We start from the raw sequence: 20,660 nt of genomic DNA, 5'->3' as shown, positions 1-20,660 counted from the left end.
GCCTTCAAATCAGAGCCAGACCTGTTTAATCTTTTTCTCGTCAATGCAGAAACACTTTACATGTCCGAACAAGAGGTTCCTATCAAAAACTCTACGGCAGTCACTCCAGTACCTACTACTCAGCAGTCCTAACTACTCAGTGGATTTCCCAAGATATCAATTAAAAGTAGAGTGAAACAGGTGCTAAACTTCCTACCTCTCATTAATTATTGGTGCTTAATTTCATAGCCTAGGATGTGGTTATACCACACTGTCTTTGTAGCAAACACACTTGTGCACACCGACAGTTTGAGCCATAAACCCCTTTCTGCCAGCGTCTGATGCATAGCACCCTGTTGACACACAGTAACATTGATATATACCAGTGGATGAATCTCTAATTAAGCTTTGGCAGGGACTCCACAGTTACTTAGTGCCACACTTCATTATATGCACACACCCTTGCTAGAGAGTAGGGTTGATTTAAGGTAACATGGTGTAAACCCCTTGCACAGTGCTTGTTTCCTCTATCTAAAAAGCTTCCTTTTTCCAATATGAAATGTAATTTGTGATCATTTTAAACAGTGGTTGTGGTTAATTCTTCACATATTGATTAATACCATTTAAAAATGATATGTTTTGTTAATGTTTTACATCACACAGCAAAATCCATTGTGTTTAACTTCCAGTGTTGTATGTTAAAAGTATGGTGTTAATTCAACACTCATTTAGTCTAATTCAATAATGTAAAAATTGGTTCTTCCAAAGAGTTGGTGTTAATCCACAGAGTTTGCTTAATGTTAAGCGTTGATTTTAAAATAAAAATAAAAAACAGTAGTTTTATTTGAAGTCAAGGTGTAGAAGGCAACAGTTTGTCATACAACTGGAGGGTTACTGCTTAAAATTTCAGCTCCATTGTTGTACCCTTGGGCAAGACACCTGACTTGCATTGGTGAAGTGCTGATGGTGTTAAAAGAGCCTGTTTATTTAAAAATTATACAGTAGTTTTAGATAAATTCAACCCTGATGAGTGTTAATGTTAAACTATAAAGTATTGCTCCAACTCTCAACATTTTCAAAAATGTTATTTTACTCACTCTAGTTTGTATTAATATAGTCACTTTGAAAGTTTTCCGTTTAACTTTTTAGGAGTTGAATTATAACTTCCAAACTTGCTGGGTACGGGCATACATGAAGTTGCAATGCATTCTCACTCCCAACGCTTGGTCCAGTCCCCTGCGTGTCATGTACTGCTGCGACAGGGATACTCCTCTCGTCAGTAAGTGACTTACCAGGTTCATGAGAGGCTATAGCAGGAACTTCCAAAAAAGTTTTCGATAATCTGTGAAGTAAAAATTTAACACTAACCCATCCCTTACCCTAACCCTAACTCCTGAACCTAAAGAAACAGTAGTATACATGCTATCATACACTGCTAAAGCTATCAAAGTAATTTAGTAGGCTAAATTTAAAGGCTTTTGTTGTTGTTGTGGGTCATATAATGTCTGCAACCTGTCATTTACCCATCGCTCGAATACTGACGCGAGGGGTACCCCCTGCATGTCACATACTGACCAAGCGGCAATATGTGATGAGTAGAGAGTGAGAATGTGTTGGAAGCTGGGTATACTAGGAAGAATCATATTCATACTTGAACACATCATCCTCTTATCTGAGACCAGGTTACAGGGTCAACATTCTCAGCACGGACTTACAGACTTCCTTCTCCACAGACACCTCCTCAAGTTCCTCCATGCAAAGCTCAAATTGTTACAGGGCCAGTCAGAAGACATAGTGCCTGGTGTGCTGGGCCTTCTACTGTTGGGATGTATCTGGAACAACTCCTCAGGAAGGGGTCCTGAGGACATCCAAAATAGATGTCTGAGAAACCTTTACCGCTTCTCTTGAGTGGCTCTACTCTGTGCCTCTCCTGGATGACCAAGCTCCTGCCCTATGTTTGTTGGAGGTTTCCACAAAGTGGAGGGATCTTGTTCTTTTGGTCATGATTCTGTCAGAGAATCTATTGCCAGTAGAACTAGAATGGATTCAAGCTGCAAATCTTGTAATGGCCGGTTCTGAAGTGAAACCATAATCTGCCCTTTTTGCTGTTTGTTCCAAGCCATAGAGTAAGACTACCATTTACTAGCAGACACCAAACCTTCAAATTTGACTTTACATGAACACTTTAAAAATAAGAGAAGTAATAGCAGCAAAGGTTCTTAGAGCCATTAAATAAGTGGGGCTTAATTCAAATGCAAGGCACACATTTCTGATCATTATCAGAAATATTATTCAGTCACAAAAATAATAAAATAAATTAAGGATACGGTTGCAAAAAGACAAAATGTAAGTTGTATGAACCCTTTTGCTAGGTGCTTTATTAGTCCCATGTGAAACAGTAAGTCATTTGTAATGATTTTGGAATGTTCTATGAGACAGAGCCAGGAAAAAGTGCAGACCAAGCTGAATGTCATATTTTAGGCTTCCGCTGGAAGAAAAACTTCACCATCTAATTTGCAGCAACTGAAAAAAAGGCCTAACTGTCTAATAGAATATACATGGAGCAACATTACAAAAGAGCATCTACTCTTGTATGCCTCAGCCAATCAACTATCTGTGCTACGTCCGATTGCTACATGCGCCGTGACAAGGAGAGGTCAAGAGTCCTGACCTCTGATGATGGCTAAGGTGACAGATGTCATGTCAGGTTTGTAATGGCTTTGTTTTAATGACGGAGTGAGTCACTGCTTACACATACACAGTGTCAGTGGTGAGCAAGCTCGGGATCGCTGTCACTCAGTTTTCAATTTTCTCTGACGCAATGTACTGTAACAACGTCTGATCTGTCTGTCATTCAAAATAACGATGTCCTGCCGCCCTGCTTGGGATGTAATTGCACAAAGAAAAGTTATAGTGCAATTAGATAGTAAAAACACATCCAGTGTGTGGAGTCACTGCACATCATGACCATATTGATATTGGAAAGTCATATTTAAATATTACTGATCTCTTGACATTGTCTCTTTTCTGCATGTTGAAAGTTTTTCTGATTGTCTGTATTTAAGTTTTTTTCAGGTTTCAGCATCCAACATAGCTTAATTTGCACGAATCAGTGTATATGTCCATGCAGCTCTACTTAATTCTTTTTTTCTTTGCTTTAGGCTATTTTATTCCCCAACCTAAAACAATTTTTGCATCATTGTTTGACCAGGGCATAGGCCTACATGAGTCTACAACATATAAAAAAAATGAAACAAGTAGTACAAATGATTTAGAGGGGTGTACAATTCTTTAAGAAGTGTTAAATGCTGAGTTGTGTTAAATTACAACTAAAGAAAGAGACTCTCCACAGAATTAGAGCCTAATTAGGTCTTAATTAGCATAATTATGCATGCTAACAGAGTCTCGACAGAATAGCAGTTGTCAGGAGGGTTGAACCATCTGTAACAGCTGAGAATTAATACATCATCTTTTATATCCAGCAACACTTTACCTCTTCTATCTCAAAGTGCTTTTCATTAATCAGTTTTCCTTTTATTGGACATGAAATTTGGCATTTTTCATTATGTGCCATTATACCACTCCCTTTGCTGCAATAACACTTCTAATTAGGCCTCAAGTGTATCCTTAAACACAAATATTCAAATAAAAAAGACACATAGAGGGATTAAGAATAAACACACATGCTCAATGGCCTTAACTGTCAACGGTTAATGTTGATCACACTTAACATGGGTAACTTGGACTGTTTCTGTTGCAGGTAGATAGGGGAAGGGGAAAAGACACAAAAAAGGGTGGGGAAGACTGGCAATGAGAGGAGAGGCGACAGAGAGGGAGTTTGAAAGAAAGAGGAGGCGGATGGAAATCAATGAGAAGTCTTGAACTTAGGAGGCCCTGTTCATGTTTGGTAATCAGCTAAGACTAGCTGTATAACCTCTTGTAGCTAAAGAAGGATAAGGACAGAGAGGAGAAACACAAGGCTGAATAAGGATAAAATTGTGGTCCATATGGAGCATTATGTTGAACAATTATAGGATTTAGAAAGTGCAATTTAAAGTTTATTCTCCTTAACTTAATTTACTGTTTGTACAAGGTATTTCCCCAGAGCAATGTACAACACTCAAGCCTTTTGTAAAAATAAATAAATAAATAAAATAAATTTTTTACCTTTATTTAGAGTTTACTGTTGACATCAACTGGAGATAAACCCCTTAAACTTTGATTTAATTAATATTTTCTCACATGAAATGTAAATCCTTGCCTTGTCTTGTTAGAATTAATTAAGATGTTAACATATTCACAATAAGTTGAGTAAAAGACTGCTTTTTTGTTGCCACTTGCCACTACTAAAATGCTTGAAGTGGGAATGATGCTGTTAAAGAGCCATCATCACAATCAGTGTGTCTGATTCCAAGATGCTTCCTTAAAATCTGGGGGATTTTCCTTTAAGTATGGTAAATTACTGAACCTCTACCACTAGTTTTCATCTAGCTGTAAAGAAGCAAACTCCATAATTGCTCTAATCAGGTTATTTGCAGATGTATAAGAGGTACTGCACAGTGTACAATATCTTTAATATATTTTGATATGGTGGAGTGCTCTATGTATGTGGCTGCAATTACATTTATACTGTATTTTTACTGCATTTGTGCTAAACACTTTTGCATTTAAAATGTATATGGTAAGGTAATCTTCCTGCTTCCTGTGATAATGTCTGATTTAATGCTGCAGTGTGTAATAATTACAGGATTTACTGAGTAAATGTACTATATTATACAAAAGTGTTATTTATTATCAGCTACAAACTTAAAGTCTAAATCTTTATTGCATTGTTTGCATTGCCGTAGAAATATTTTTTTTCTAATTAACAAGGAGCATGTCTCACATTTGTGGAGGCAGACATTTTTGCAATAAGGCTGCACAAAACTGAAAAACCAGCAGAGGTGTAAAGTAACGAAGTACAAATACTTCCCTTTTTTTTTTGCAGTTTTCCCCTGGCCCTAAAAACAGCAACTATCCAATCGCTTTTGAAAAAGAGCAACAAAAAAGCAGGAAAATCTGCTACTGCAAAACTGCAGGCTTTTCTCAAGCCTAATATTTATCAGTAAGATTATTTAAAAAGAGGTGTGTCTACAGCTGAACACCCTCTTAACAATGACCAGCTACGTTGATGTTTTCCAGTCAGGCTTCCATGCACCCCACAGGACATAGACTGCCCTTGTGAAGAACCAGAGTGCTGGTATTATTGGACCTTTGTGTAGCATTCAACACTGATGATCACTCCATTTCTTTAGAGCGCCTGGACAACTTGGTCGACCTTTCTGGTACAGCACCCAATTGTACCTTATTGTGTCACTGGGTGACCATGAACTTATTCGAGCGTTGTATAAATGCTTAGATATAATCAGTGCTTAAATATGCCAAAAGAATCAAAAAAAGGCTGACATAACATGTTTTGGAATCAAGGAATAGCTTTTAAAAGTGAACACAAAGCTTCGGTGTATACCATTAGAAACCACCAGTCAGTATTAAAATGTGATGAACTCCGACCTAAAACCTATATGCCTACTCTCACCACATACTCATTGAGGATCCTGCAAAGTCAAAGACTTGCTTTTCTTAGACAGAAAACTTTTAATCTGTCTGATCTTTGACTGACTTGTCTCTGTAAAGTGCCTGGATATGAAATATGTCATGAGCTGACACTATAAAAATAATCTCTCATTAAATTGAATAAAGCAATCCACCGTTTTTCCACCAATGGTTTTTTTCTACTCACTATCAGTATTTCTTAGTAAATGAAAAGTTATATCAACTTTAATTTTATTTGAAAGCTTTTAAAAATGTCATGAAGATAATAGTTTAAAATGATATTTACCTTTCAACTCTATGTCATACATTTGAAGTGCTGTCTGCTTTGTTTACATTCAAATTGGCTAACAAGTAATTCTGATGTCTTTCCTTGTTGTATTTCCACCTCTACCCTCTTCCTGTCCTAGAAATCAATCTCTTGATGGATAACAAGCATGGCACAGCTCACCTTCCTCTTTAGGAAAGGGTGACAGAATCACTCCCAGTGCTGCCATTTCCATCTACCAGCCCTCCAACCCACATTGACACACACCAAGGTGTGGTCAGGGCACATACACAGTATAGCTCCAATCTATAAGAGCCCTGAGCCTTAGGCGACCTTGAGACACTCCCCCTTTGCTGGCCTTGCCAATAACCAATGTAGGAGCCTGTCTTCCTTTCTAAATTAGGGCTAAGTACAATTATTATATATTTTTTAAATATTTGAGGTCACTCCCCCTAAAGTGACATAAAATGCTGCCTCAGTAACGTGCATGCTAACTCCTTTCATATGGTATTGTGAGAGTAAGATAAGTTGAACAAGGTCTATCCCACCAAAACTCTCCTTTCTCCTACCTTTCTCTCCCAGGCCCACAGGGACATTAGCATTATCGATGAGCTCACCCCGTCACCTCAGACACAGGCTCTTAAAAGAGAATAATTTCATGCAAATGAGATATTGATGAGCTAATGATTAATTGGCTGCCAGATGCGTTAATATGCAATAGCTGTCGTGTAATATGCATTTCTAATGACTCTGTCTCAGTGTGTTCAAACAAATGGGCGACTTTGATCATTGGGGTACTCAGAGGCTTTCCAGCATGTTAGCTTGGGGATAAAGCTTTGCCTGAGGGGTTTGTGCAAGCTATCATGGGAATGCAACCAAAGTGGAAGTTTTATCTCCTAACGTGTGTGAGCTTGTTTTAAATTTGAAACAGGCTTTGGTTGAAATGCTTTGCTCCAAAAGGTGTTTGACGTAATTACAATGATGTTTAGCGGTACTTTTGTATATCTGTTAGTATTGCTAGTCAAAAAATACATGAACAAGGATATATTTCTCCATCATATATAAATAAAAAATGACCTTTCATTATTTTTAAAGCATCTCAATTTGAATTGGACTTGTAACTGAGAGTCTTAGGGAGTATATAATAAAATGGTATCAGTTTAAACTGCAGAGTGCAGATGAAAGTAAATAAATACTGTTTATAAGGCACCTTTCAAGATAAAATTACGAGGTCCTCCATAGTAAAAAAGTACCCACAAAATAAATAAAATAACTAAAATAAAAACAAACATGATCACATTGATTGTGTATTCCCAATTTAAAGATTCCAAATAAGTACAATCACTTATGAAACAATTCAAACAAAATACCTGTCTTAAAATATGACTCTTCAGCTATAAAAGTGTAGACACAAAAAATGCAAAGGTGCTTAGGAGATCATGTCAACAGCTTAAAACAGCTTACTGCATTTTCGGCAAGTAAAAAAAAAAATCAAGTGATGTGTTCAAGTAATGTTTAAGAGGCCAGTAAAAATATCAAATGAGAAAAAATAAATCAGCTTTGGAAATTATGGCTTAGTTTGGCAGCATTCCTTATTGATATGTAAAACCCAAACCCATGTTTCCAAAAATCTGGTAACTAAATCTCTTCTCTATGGGTGTGTGCCCTTTCCTGCAACTAGAGCATTGAAGCACACACTGAATAAGGGCCTAAGCAAGGCAGAGGATTAAAATGAACCGGCCAACTTGTAGTGTTCCCATTACAGTTTGCAGGTCATAGCTAATGGACAAGCTACCAGTGCTTCTACCAATAATGAAACACATCAATCCTAAAACACAGAATTCTTGCAATGTTGTATTTAAAATAAGAAGGACTTTATTGATGAAGCCCTATACTCTACAGAGACTATTCAGAATCCAGGGGATTTCTAATGATTAAGTATGATAAGTACAGTATGGCATGAAGAAAGCTGTATCTGCATGAAAAAGGCTAAAATTAATAAATCCAAAAAAGTCAAAAAACAAACCACTGGACTTTGTTTCCCAAGTTTGAACATATTTTGCTTCCCATCCAGGAATCATCTTCTTAGAAAGTGGAAAACATAATAACTTTTTTGGAATGACTATGAACTGGATGACTGAGAATCTTTACCAGAATAAAATGAGTAAACTTTGCCTAAACTGTTGTGTTCAACATACTGTACTTTGAAACCTTCTCAAGCTAACATTTTCTCATTTAAACCTGTTCTTATTTATGATGCATATTATAAATGATAAAATCCGCATGTATGATGCTCGGTATGATAAACATTTAAATGTGTTGTAATGGTATGTTTTCTTCATGCTTCTTATAGACCACAAGTTGTGAAACTTTCACTGAATGTGTGAGTTTACTAAGGGTTGAAACTAGAGATTTTTAGCTTTCCCTTAACAAGTGACAAGATGGTTGCTGAGCAAAATTATGCCAGGTCAATTTAGGCTAACTCTCATTTTGTGTGGGGGCTGTGTGTGTAAGTGGCAATGAGTAGGTCTAATCAGACTGACTGCAGTTGCGCTTGGGGGCATGGATCTATCCAATTTCCATTCAGCCTCTCCACCTGTCTGCCCTTCTGTTTGTCTGAGGCTAGCGCAGAAATGGTGTGCAGGCAAGTCACCAACGGGGTTTACAGTCAGCCAGATTTAAGATTTGGTCATGTGGTTTATATTGGGCCAGCAGACAGGCGGGTGGCAATGCAGAAAAGAACAGGCAATGGTGCACACCGACCTGTGGCCGGACCTGTCAACATTGTTCTGCTGACACCTGCAAATGTGTGTGTATGTGTGTGTTTGCTTGTAGAGTGGCACTTGATGGCTGCCAGTCACACAACTAATCTGCCATCATCAGGGTGGCAAGGGACTATTCTGTTTACCTGTCCTGTGCTTATTTAATCATAGATTGTCCAACAATGTTACACACATCGTTAACCGTAAACAACTCAGAAATTTTTCTTAAACAGTTTGTGTATATGTGAGAGAATTTGTAACAGCTGTCATAATAGTTTTAGGTTGAGATATTTCGCACAGACTTAGAGCCTCAACCTGCTGATAAATGTAAAAAATGTTGGTATTACGCAAAGTGTGTCAGACTAGAAATAGAAATAGCTATTTAATCAGTAAGCAACCATGTATTGATAAGAAATGCATTCTTTTCAGATTTTTTGTATCGGTATTCTTATTCTATTTATTTTTTGCTAAATTAATTAACTGAGGCTGCATGGTGGTGTAGTGTAGCACTGCATTGCAGTAAGAAGGTTCTGGGTTTGATTCTTGGCCTTGGTTCTTTCTGCATGGAGTTTGCATGTTCTCCCTGCACATGTGTGGGCTCTCTCCTGGTGCTCCGGCTTCCTCCCACAGTCCAAAAACATGACTGTTAGGTTAATTTGCTTCTCTAAATTTCCCTTAGGTGTGAGTTTGTGTGTGAATGGTTGTGTGTCTCTGTGTTGCCCTGTGACAGTGTGAAGACCTGTCCACGATGTACCCTGTCCCTCGCCCAAACACTGCTAGATAGATACCGGCTCCACTGCGACCCTGACAGGACTAAGCGGGAGAAAATTGATTGATGGATGGATGAATAAATTAATTAACCCCTTTTCCACAGCCTTAGAAAATCCCAAGGTTTTTTTTTCCAGAGCCCTGAGGCTCTTGAAGCTCATGGTGCATTTCAATAGAAATCTTCCTAGATATTTTCTCTTTTGAGAAAGCCCCAGCGTTGTTGGGATGGGGGGTTACATTGTGCCACCAGCAGCAGCAGGTGCTGATGGCACAATGCCACTTAACTGGAGGTGAGTGCTACAATTTTCGCTTTTTTATACTGTCACTTGGTCAAGAAAAGTAGTTTCGAGATGTTTTTAAAATGATAATCTTGAAAGTAAACTTCTTTTTATGTATTTTCTAATCAAAGACTATCTTTGATCACATTTTAAAAGAGAATGATACTACCTGACTTAATGTCCAACAGATTGCCCCTTCTTTTAATTTAAATATGAAAACACAAATCCAAATTTTGTCTTGATAGGTTTGATTTGCTTATGAAAGATTTATGTAAAGCTGTATTAGCATTATTTCTTGGTGTAAATTGGATAACAAAAAATAAAGATTACATATTTGTGCATATATATATACCGTATATGTGTGTGTACAGTATGTGTATGTATAGGAGAATGTTGAGGTTTGTTTTAGTGTTTTTTTTTTTTTAAGTTAACCAAAAATAAAATCATCATCATCGTCACAAACAAGTCTTGATTGTTATAGTGTAATAATGGTGTACACACTAGTGCTTTATATACATTTGAATTTCTATGTACTGGTTAGAACTGAACAATGCAAAGCTTGACTCTGTTAGTATGTAAATGTATGTAAAAGAGGTCATTCGGGAAGGTGGGGGCCCGTTATAAGGCTGGTGACGCTTATAAGTGGGGAAGGCAGGGTGTGACCTGTCCTAACTTAACTCAATACAGTGTCACATCACAGCAAACCTCAATCACTTACAAACCTGAGTGGACCAGGATATAATGTCATTCCCTGTTCAGAAATTGACTGACCTTTACAAACCTTAAACAAAATGTTGCTACTAATATTTACAAGTTGTTAGAAGTGCTTTAGATGGTTGCAAAATAAGTTGAGGATTAACAAAATTATTTTCTATAAAATTGTTAATTTAATTTGAGCTGAATGCTGGACTGTTAAAATGAAAGTGTTAATTTTATGCCAATAATGTATCCCTGGGATTCAATTTTGGAGCTTTGTGGAGGTTCCCCCTTGCCCTTCAAGAGACTAATGAGATAGATTTATATACAGATTTATATACATGGAAGAATACTGAACATTGGTTGAAAAGCTGCAAGATTCTTCTAAACTTTAAACTGAGATCTCTCTGCAACCAAAGGAGGAGCTTCATGGAAAAACTACCTTGAAAGCTGAACAGTAAGTTAAAAAGTGACCACATATCTATAGAGATGTAAACAGGACCAGATGATGACATGTTTTGAGCTTTCTTTATTTCATGGAAACCTTTATTTCTATAAAAGTTTAAAGAAAAAGTCCAAACTGTCTTCTGAAAGAAATTTAAATATGACATTATTACATACTGTTCAATAAATGATGTGTTTTAATTAAGAGTAATCTTCATTAGAATGTGCTTTACATCCATGTTTGTCAAAGAACACTACTGCCACATACGGGTTTGTGACATTATGGTCCGGTATTGGCTGTTTAGCAAGTCCCAATGCTGTATCTGGTGTTTGTCACAACGCGTTTTTATCCAAGTTATCTTGAAGACATTCTTCTTCGAAATGTTGGCTACATATTACTTTTTTTTTTCTGGCCAGAAATTCAGTGTCAAATCCTTCCTTTTCAAGTTGGCAATCCAACGACGAACCTGTCCATGGTGGATCATGAATCGGAAAGGTGAAATACCTAATTGTTCCCTTTCAGCTGTAGATTTGCCCACTAAATTTGTTTAAACACTGTTAGTGTCTCTGGGGTTTTGCTGTTTTTCTGGTATGAGTGAGCTTCTTTTTATAGAGAGGATCTTTGCTGATGTCTGGACCAACCCATGTTGCTGCACCACTAAAAACATTTTTCAATCGAGATGATAGGGTGTATGTAAGGAGGTGAAGGATAATCTCTCTTCGCTGGATGGTATTCCAGCCTTAGACCTAACCCAGGAAAATTCTTCTTGTAGAAATTGTTTTTCTTGTGGATGTTTTTTAATGTGGACTCGTTGTCATTGTCCCAGACAACCAGTGAACCTCGGTCCATCTCTGATCTTCATGGAAAAGGTCTCACCTGTGTGGAGCAGTCCTCAGTCTTCATCATCTGCCTGGATCTCATTCAATCATATTCTCCTGGACCTCTTTGCTACAGTCTGCAAAGCCTGCTGAATCAACCCAAAACAGATCCATGCTACCTATGCTACCGATCCTTCATCCCTCACGTATCAGATCAATCAATCATCAGTCGCCATCAATCAACTCTTTCCCAATCCATCTTCTTTCTCCCCTCAGACCAACTTAATGTTGGAAGGGGAGTTCCTGCGATTCTCCGCTTCCAGATTCTTGTTTTTTCGTAAATAAAACTTTAAACTCACTGGTTCTCCATGTGATTCTGCATGTGGGTTAAAAAAATGCTACAAACCAACATAAACACATTCTAAATGGCACTACATAAGTTTAAAGAACATTTCCTGAATTGTGATATTGTTGCTTTAACCTTTTGATAATGGTTTTCTGTCATTTTCGTCAATGTATACATTGTAGCCATTTAGATTAGTTAAGTTTCAATATATATTTTTTAGCTGAAATGCGTTTGACCTAAAGTCAAATTACCTATGACTCCTCTGTCCGGCACTGGCTCCTGATTCACTAAATCCGTCCTCCCTACACTCCTCTTTATGGTGCTTCAAAAGTGCTAATGCACATGGAGATAATGTCATTGTCTTTTGGACATCTCGACTAGTCAGTAGTCATACTCACGATTTTGTGCCAAATGACTGAGACAAAAAGGCCTTCAAAGAGTCAAGAACACTTTGCAGATACCTTGAAGGTATAAACTTATAAGTGTTTAACAATATGTGTTTCTCATACTTCAATTTTTCAGAATGTTCCTGTCTACTGAGACATCACCTTTTGGTGTTTTGTTTTCTGTTAATTTAAAATAGGTAAAGGCTTAAACATTTAACTACACTTTTCTATACTTTAATCGATGTGTTGTGAATCTATGTTCAAGTGTCCCTTCTTGAAAAAAAAAAATACAGAATTTTTTCTCAATATTCAAATGTTTTCAGATGTACCTGAACATACATGATTACCTTTGTTGGATGAAATGCTGAAGCTCACAAGTGAGAAAATGTGAGTCACTCCAAAACCACTTTATCAGTAATATCTTAAAAAATATATTTTACTGATATCATGCAGCCCTACGATGCAGTGCATAATGTTGTAAGAGATGCAAGTCAGACATAAAAAGAGGACACCATTTTACACATCTGGCAGATTTAAGTTCTTAAAAGATGAATGCCAATAGGTAATAACTACCGGTAAGAGATTTATAAGAAAATGTTATACAAAAATATATACTGGAAATGTGGTAAAATGCTGTAGAAACAAGCATATACCCTTTTCACATAGAGTTCCTCTCTTAATGCTGTTACCAATATTTCAAATCTTATAACCAGAGGATCCTGATGAGAAACTCACTGAGGAAAGTGGAGTCTTACAGTAGCCAATTAGACAGTATGCAAAATGTGTCAGAATTCATTGTGGATAAGGTTTCTGTAAGTATTTACCAATCTGTGTGTGCATGTGAAGCTATACCATCTGCAGTAATGAGATCTGACAGGTCCCACACCCCTCAGTGCTGTGTGTGTCTATGGGCTCTTTCAGAGTGACAGTGCAGATTAGGGGTGTAATCCTTGTAGAGCTATAGGGAAATCTATCAGTACCCAAGGCTCCAGTCACACATACTCACACATGACTTGTGACAGTGAAAATTAATTGAAATGTTAATGGCGATGAGAGTTCAGTTCTTAATTGCTCAGAGCTGGATTAGGACATGCTCGTTTATAAAGAGATATTAAATCATCGTTGGACGTGATCTCTGTTGTAAAGCGATTCCAGGCATGCAGTGGAAGGTTACCAGTGATTGCTGATTATCTCAGTGCTCAAACCGTGACTTGAAACGTTTGTTTTTTCTTCCCAGGTAATGTTAGCATATTGAATAGAGCAACAATTAGTTAACAATATGTACTCAAAGAAAGTTTGCTGTATTTGTCTTTTCTTGCCCTAAAATGAAACATCTGAGGTGGCAGAAAAAAATAAGAGCGGTGTTTTAGTTTTCCCGGATGTGTCGAGGAAAAACACTTAAAGGGAGGCTTTGATCTTAGTTTTAATTAGCTCCTATTCCCCTCTAGTATTCCTCTTTTCTGTATTTGCAAGAAAGAATATGAACAATGCTAACAACGACACTGCTTCTGCCTATATCAGCATTTTACTTAACTTTCCTTCTTAACTTGTTTTTTTTCCCTCTTTACTTCTCAAAGTGTGCCCTCTTTCCCTCAAAGTGCCACCATGTATGAGAACTGCAACCAGAGGCTGAAGTAGAGTGCTTTGCTCTGTTTTTAATTCAATTTCTTTCATTTTTCCATACCGTTTTCTCTTTTTGCCTTTAATATGTACCGAACATACCAAGTGCATGATACATTCATCATGTGGATGCCACTGAATCAATATCAATTTCAGGCCTTTCATGATGGCAAAATCAATGAAACATTCACTAAGAGGCTCCTTTGCATGTTGAGCACCTTGTCTCAGATAGTGAATGGAGATGTGATGAGAGGTGAGAGAGTATCCACGGTGGTGCCAGCAGGGAGGCCCAAACTCACTCATTATCTCCCCTCAATTAGACCTTCTCGCTTCGCCACCCTGGGCCCACACAAACAGTGTGCGTGTGCATGTCTGTGTGTGTGTGGTTTTCTCCTGCTGGGTTAATCATACAAACATTTCAGGAGCGATTCCTCAGAAAATCTCTCACTGATTACTTTGACATAATAGGACAGTCAGTATTTTTTTTTTTTGTGGGACGAACCAATAGTAATAGAAAACATTAAGCCATTTTCCAGGAAATAAACGGAATATAGAGCAATTTATTAATTTTTTTTGGCTAGGTATAAGTATTTTTGGTACAGCAGTGTAAAGTTTGACAATTGATAACATAAAAAATAGGTATAATTTAATAAGTATCAAATAGTAAAAGCGTAAGAACTATTGCCTTGTGCTAGAAATGTCCTAGGTCCAATTTCCATTTATTGCCTTTCTAAGTGGTGTGCATGCTTCTCTCATTGGCAGGTTCTGTGCAGGATTCCTTTAAAGGGTGGACAAAAAAAATTTCTCCTAGCTGCATTCTTAAAAAATGTACTATATACTCTTCATTTATTTTTTCATTTCATATCTTTCAAGTAACGTGGCTATTTTTGTTCTTATTCCTAAATCAAATGACTTATATTTTTAGAACTGTTTGTGATTATCTGTTTTTCAAAACATGCTAGAGTCTTTACATTGCTGTCTATAGAAATTGAAAAAAAAAAAAAAAAAACATAAGCAAACTAAGGCATTGATAAAATGAGGAAGGAATAACTAATAACTAACATTAGTCTTGGTTTTCCAAGACTATTCATTAAGGTTTAAAAGGCTTAAGTGAGTGTTTTAGTTTTGCTTGTGTGATTCCGAGGAGCCCCCCCTTTGAAACATCTAGTAGTCCAAAGTGTCTTAAATGGGGCATTTAAAAGTAAAAGAAAATCCAAAGGCTAAGGTAAAGCAACTTAATCACTGGAGTAGCATATTAATGATTTTATAACTTGAATCTTGTTTTTTGTAGTTATCAAACACTAAATGCAAATGAACATCCACACTAGGTTATCGGTGAAAAACTGACTACTAAATTGGATAATTTGCTGCAGTTTATTATTTACTTCCTGCCCAATATATGAATGCATCCACATCTGTAATAGCAGACATTTGGTAAATTTGTTTTTTTCTTACCCTGCACCAGTGCCACCAACTGGCAGACTAGCATTTTTACTGCAGCCATTTTTTTAAAGCTTGTGTTTCTTTCAATCATAGTTACTTATCTAGTAAAGATTTGTATTAAATTTAATCTAAATCATTCAATGCAGGCCAAGTGTGATGTGGTTCTATAATGTGCCCTGCCAGTCTCCTGGTTCAGTAGTTTGGCTAAAAGTGTGTTGCATAGAAGATTGACTCCAATCCAACATTTTTAGTGCCTACAGTGTGTGTAAAACTTCCCCCTTCTCTTACTGTCAAAATAAATGCTGTAACGAAAGGCATAACATAAATATGACAGCATGACATGGCACATACTTACATGTATGGAATACTCACATCCTCCATTTTTTCCACACATTTTCACAATGTGACATTTAAATGTATTTCAATGGGTTTTTATGTGACAAAGCAATATTTAAAAAGAACTATGAAATGAAAATGGTGCCAAATACATCTAAAAAGTTGCATATTATCTGCAAATAATTCTTTTTTCAACATCAGTTTCTAGTCTTCACAGAAATATTGAACTCGATTCAGGTCTGTATTTGATCCATTCTGACATATGAATATTTGTGACCTAAACCTCCCACTGTAGCTCTAACTGTATGTTTAGGTTTAGTCTTCTGCTCAAGGGTAAACACCTACTCCAGTCAAAAGTATTTTGCAGTTTCAGAAAGGTTATTTTTCCAGGACTGACTATAATAATGCCACCACCATTAATCACAGGGTGGATGTGGTGTTCTGGGAGGTATGTGGTGTTATTATTCTTAACCCAGATGAGAGTTCTGCATGTATACCAAAAAGCTGATATTGGTGTCATCTGACTAGGGGACTTGCATCCGTGTGTCTGTTACAATTTAGTTGAAAACTAAAGAGTTCCAGGTCCCTTGCTGTCATTTGTCTGATTAATGCTCTCCTTCTTTGTTTGTGGACTTGTAGCTGTGCCATACCCATTCTGTTTTTACAAGGAGGATTAACCAGGCAATGCAAGGCAAGTTTATTTTGATAGCCCAGTTTAGTACAAGAACAATTCAAAGTGCTTTGCATGAATTAAACAGTAAAATAACATAAAAAAAGCAAGTAAAGATAGAAACACAATAAAAGCAGTTAGTAAAACAAATAACATAGTTGGACCACAAACTCAAGCTAATAATACATTAGTTAACTGTTTAAGTTTAAAAGCCAAAGGCAGTTCTAAACAAATGGGGTTTTTACTTCGACATAAAAGAGCTCAGGCTTTCAGCACTTTTACAGTCTACCTTCTCCATGTTTGGTTCACGTTCTGATGAACAGAGTAGGTTTGAACTAGAAGACCTGAGTGGTCTGAGAGGTTGCTACACTGGCAACAAATCTGTACTTTATTGTTAATATTTTTATAGACTAACAGAATGATTTTAAAGTATATTCTCTGAGCTACAAGGAGCCAGTGTAAGGACTTCAGAACCAGGATTATGTGCTTTACTTTCTTAGTTCCAGTGAGAACACAGACAGCAGTGCTTTGGATCAGCTGCTGTAGTCTGGTTGGCTTTTTAGGTAAACCTATTAAGAAACTGTTGCAGTAGTCAATTCTACTAAAGATAAATGCATGAATGAGTTTTTCATGATCCTGCTTGGGCATTAGTCCTTCAATCCTGGAGATGTTCTTCAGGTGATAAAAGGCTAACTTAGTAACTGCCTTTATGTGCCCCTGAACTTAGACTTAGACAACTTTTATTGTAATTTTGTACACACAGAGTGCATACAAAACAAAATTTCGTTTTGTACAGCTTAGCAGTCAAATTAACATTTCCATTCCATAAAGTTCAGCAGTGATCAAATGTAAACGGTGTGGGAGAAAAAAAACCCATCATGCACAAACAAGTTCAGAGCATTAAAATATAAGGTGCAAATAGGCAGTATTTTGGTTTGGTTTTATCAGTGTGATGCAGAGTCTGTGACATGATTTAGAGTTTTTTTCAACAGTTCAGCAGTCTGATGGCGGTGGGGAAGAAACTGTTCCAGAATCTGCTGCACCTGCATTGAATGTTGCAAAACCTCTTCCCAGAGGGGCAGCAGGGAGAACAATCCATGGTGGGGGTGAGAGAGGTCATTGATAATTTTACGGGCTTGGGACACGTAGTGCTGGGATGAAATGTCTTTTATGGAAGGACGAGGAGCCCCGCTGATCCTCTCTTGTGTTCTCACCACTCTTCTCACCTTCTTCCAGTCTGAGGCGCTGCAGCCTCCACATCACACAGTGAGACAGCTTGTCAGAATGCTCTCTATGGTGCTTCTGCAGAAGGTGGTGAGGATGGGTGAGGAAGGTGCGCTCTCCTCATCCTCCGCAGGAAGTACAAGCACTTTTATGCCCTTTTGAACAGTGAGGGGGTGTTTACAGTCTAGGTGAAGTTGTCTGTTAAGGTTCAGGGCCTGAAGGTTCAGGGTCCACCATGACACCAACATTTCAGCCATAATCAGAAGTTTCTAGCTGTAGTAGCGGAAGCTGTGAACTAACGTGGGATCTTTCCTTATTTGATTCAAAGATTATTACCTCAGATTTGGTTTAATTCAGTTGGAGAAAACATTATGGCGCATCCACATATTGATCTGTTTTTTCCATCTAGCCAACACTCTGATGTGCTCCATAATGTCTTAAGCTTGGGTTAGAGTTTTGAAACCTACTCTACTTTCAGGTTCTCTATAACTGCTACACTTTTCAGAATTTTAAACCAATTTGTATTTTATCACTTCACTTTTATATACCACAGTTTGTGTATACTGTACCTTATAATCCCATAAAATACATTTTAATTATAAAGAATGTGAAAATGCTAAAAAGATATGATTATTTTTACAGGAAGAGAGACTGATCCTGATGTGTAATGATCAAGGAGGAGTATCAGGACACATTAAACCAATCCAAGGTCTTGATTTGTGTACCACTGTTGTCTGTTGGAGCCAATTATGAAGTTGAAAAAGAAGGAAGTCAGAAAAACAACTTGTTGTGGGTATAAGTATGACAAAAAGATTGAGGATGAGCCAAAAAAGTTTTGTTTCTACATTAGACCAGCTCCTAGACTCACAACCCCCCAGAGGGTCTGTTGTTTAGGGTTGCACAACCACCTAGGCCTTGATGAATTTCTCCCCCGTCTACAAATTAAGAGCTGCTATTGTTGCAGTGACAACAAGGTATCTCGGTAGCCATGGGGAGCACCATGAAGACCAATGACAGAACTCCAGAATCCTCCTAATCATCCCCAGCTGTCAGGAAGCACCTGGCCTGACACCTCTGCTTAAAACCTGTCTCCCAGGCATAAGATAATTACAAGTGCCAGCAGAAAAAGAGAGAGAGAAGGCAGGGAGAGGGAGCGCCACTGGAGTGGAGGGATAGAGAATATTCTTTCTTATAAGTGGCTGTGTGAGGAATGGAGTGCTGAAGCTTTTCCAGACAAGTTGCCATTGAAGTACAGGAAGTGTTCAAAGGCAGGAATGGAGTTGAGAGTGGGGAGGTGTCTGGGGTGTCTCCCCTCTTTGCTACAGAGAAGGCTTGGGAGGGGGTCCCTAGATAGCGCTGTGGGGGACAGGTGAGGGACGGAGCTGTCAGTAGGCCCACACTCGAAGACATTTTAGAGGAGAGGGACCTTTTTTTTGACTGGCCAAGTACAAATACTCTATGGATTGCAGCACATTCTGGCGAAGGGAGGTGGAAGCATTTTGTGGAAAAGTTACACTAAACTTATGCAGACTTGTTTCTGATGTACAGAGCTAAAATAAGTTATGTCTAGGAAAAATAATTCACAAGATCCTACAGAAACGAACAGAAAACAAAACAATAAAAAAAAACCTCTCAGTGCTGACATCCCAAACTGAGTCCCTGTTTCTGTTACAGAGAGCTCATGTCAAACCAGCCCCTCACTAGAACCAGGCTGATTGCTAAGTGAGAAAATACTTGTTAAATCAAAAACACTGAACTGCTGAGGAAGAGCAGACATCGCATTTTACCCACACAGATACACACACACACACGCTTGCGTTTCATTACAACCTCTCATTTGTGTAGCAGCAGGGCCTTTCCTTCAGAATAACGCTCCTGTCATCTCAGCCACAGGGGGCTAAATTATTCAAATACTCTAATTCTTCTCTTCTTCCTCCTACCCGGCCTTTATCTTTCCAGCACTCTGCCACTCATAATTTGTCTTTTCATTGTTGCCAATTTAGAGGCAATCCCTCCCATTAATGATGCCAACTGTTCTAAACTGCGTTGGAGCTGAGCTGAACGGAGGAGGAGGGAGATGTCAATAACAGGGAAGCTGCACACGAGCAGCGAGGACAATGCTCTGGATTTTACAAGCTGCTGTTCAGATATAAATGGATGATATACCGACTTCCACCCATCGCTCGTTCACGCCCTCCCACACGCGCTGATCCTAGCAGGTTTTGTTTTATTAACTCTTTTAAATGTACATATGTGGCTTTATTTGCTTGTCACAAGCAAGCATATTTGGAAGATTATGAAATATATCTACATCTGGTTGTTGTGCAGACTGTGTTCAGATGCATAAAACTCATGCCTGTATTTTATTTTTTTTTCACAAAGAATCAATTCGATCATATGCTTTTATGGCGTTGCCTTTTCTATTGGCAAGCCATCTGAAAGCAACCACCTTCTTTGTACTGACTGAATGAAAAGCAAATAAACCAGCCTGCATCAGGAGCAACTTTGATGATGCAGCAAAAATGGCACTTAAAAATATTATTATTGCCTTTTTATATGTTCTCAAGAGAGCAGCTACACCTGCAGAGATATACAGAAAATCACATTTAAAGCATGAATATTGGAGACTGAGATAAAAGTAATACATTCACATCAACCGATGAACAGAAAAAATAAGGTCAATGTTTCATCGCTGCACCTGAAGCTGTATCTGCGTATTTCTAATAAAAATAATTTTCTTAAACCTGCCAGAATTTTTTTGGGGGGGATTTTGACAGCTTTGATTAAGTCAAAGAATATGATGTGGCTTATCAAGCAACATCATTTTGTTTAATAACTTTTTCTTATTAAATAAAGAAAGATCTTACATGAAAACAATTTGCCTGTTTAACCTCTTTGTATCAATGAGCCAGTAATACACTTTCCTTTGTCCGGATATGTAATAATAAATATATGACATTTTTCAAAATACTATTTATTTTAGTTTGTTTAATTTATGAACTCTATTGTCAAATGTTAGGTGTTATATCTGC

The sequence above is a fragment of the Cyprinodon variegatus genome, unplaced genomic scaffold (assembly GCF_000732505.1).
Source record: "Cyprinodon variegatus isolate N-32 unplaced genomic scaffold, C_variegatus-1.0 Scaffold244, whole genome shotgun sequence".
Lineage (NCBI taxonomy): Eukaryota > Metazoa > Chordata > Actinopteri > Cyprinodontiformes > Cyprinodontidae > Cyprinodon > Cyprinodon variegatus.
This window is presented reverse-complemented; position numbering follows the sequence as displayed.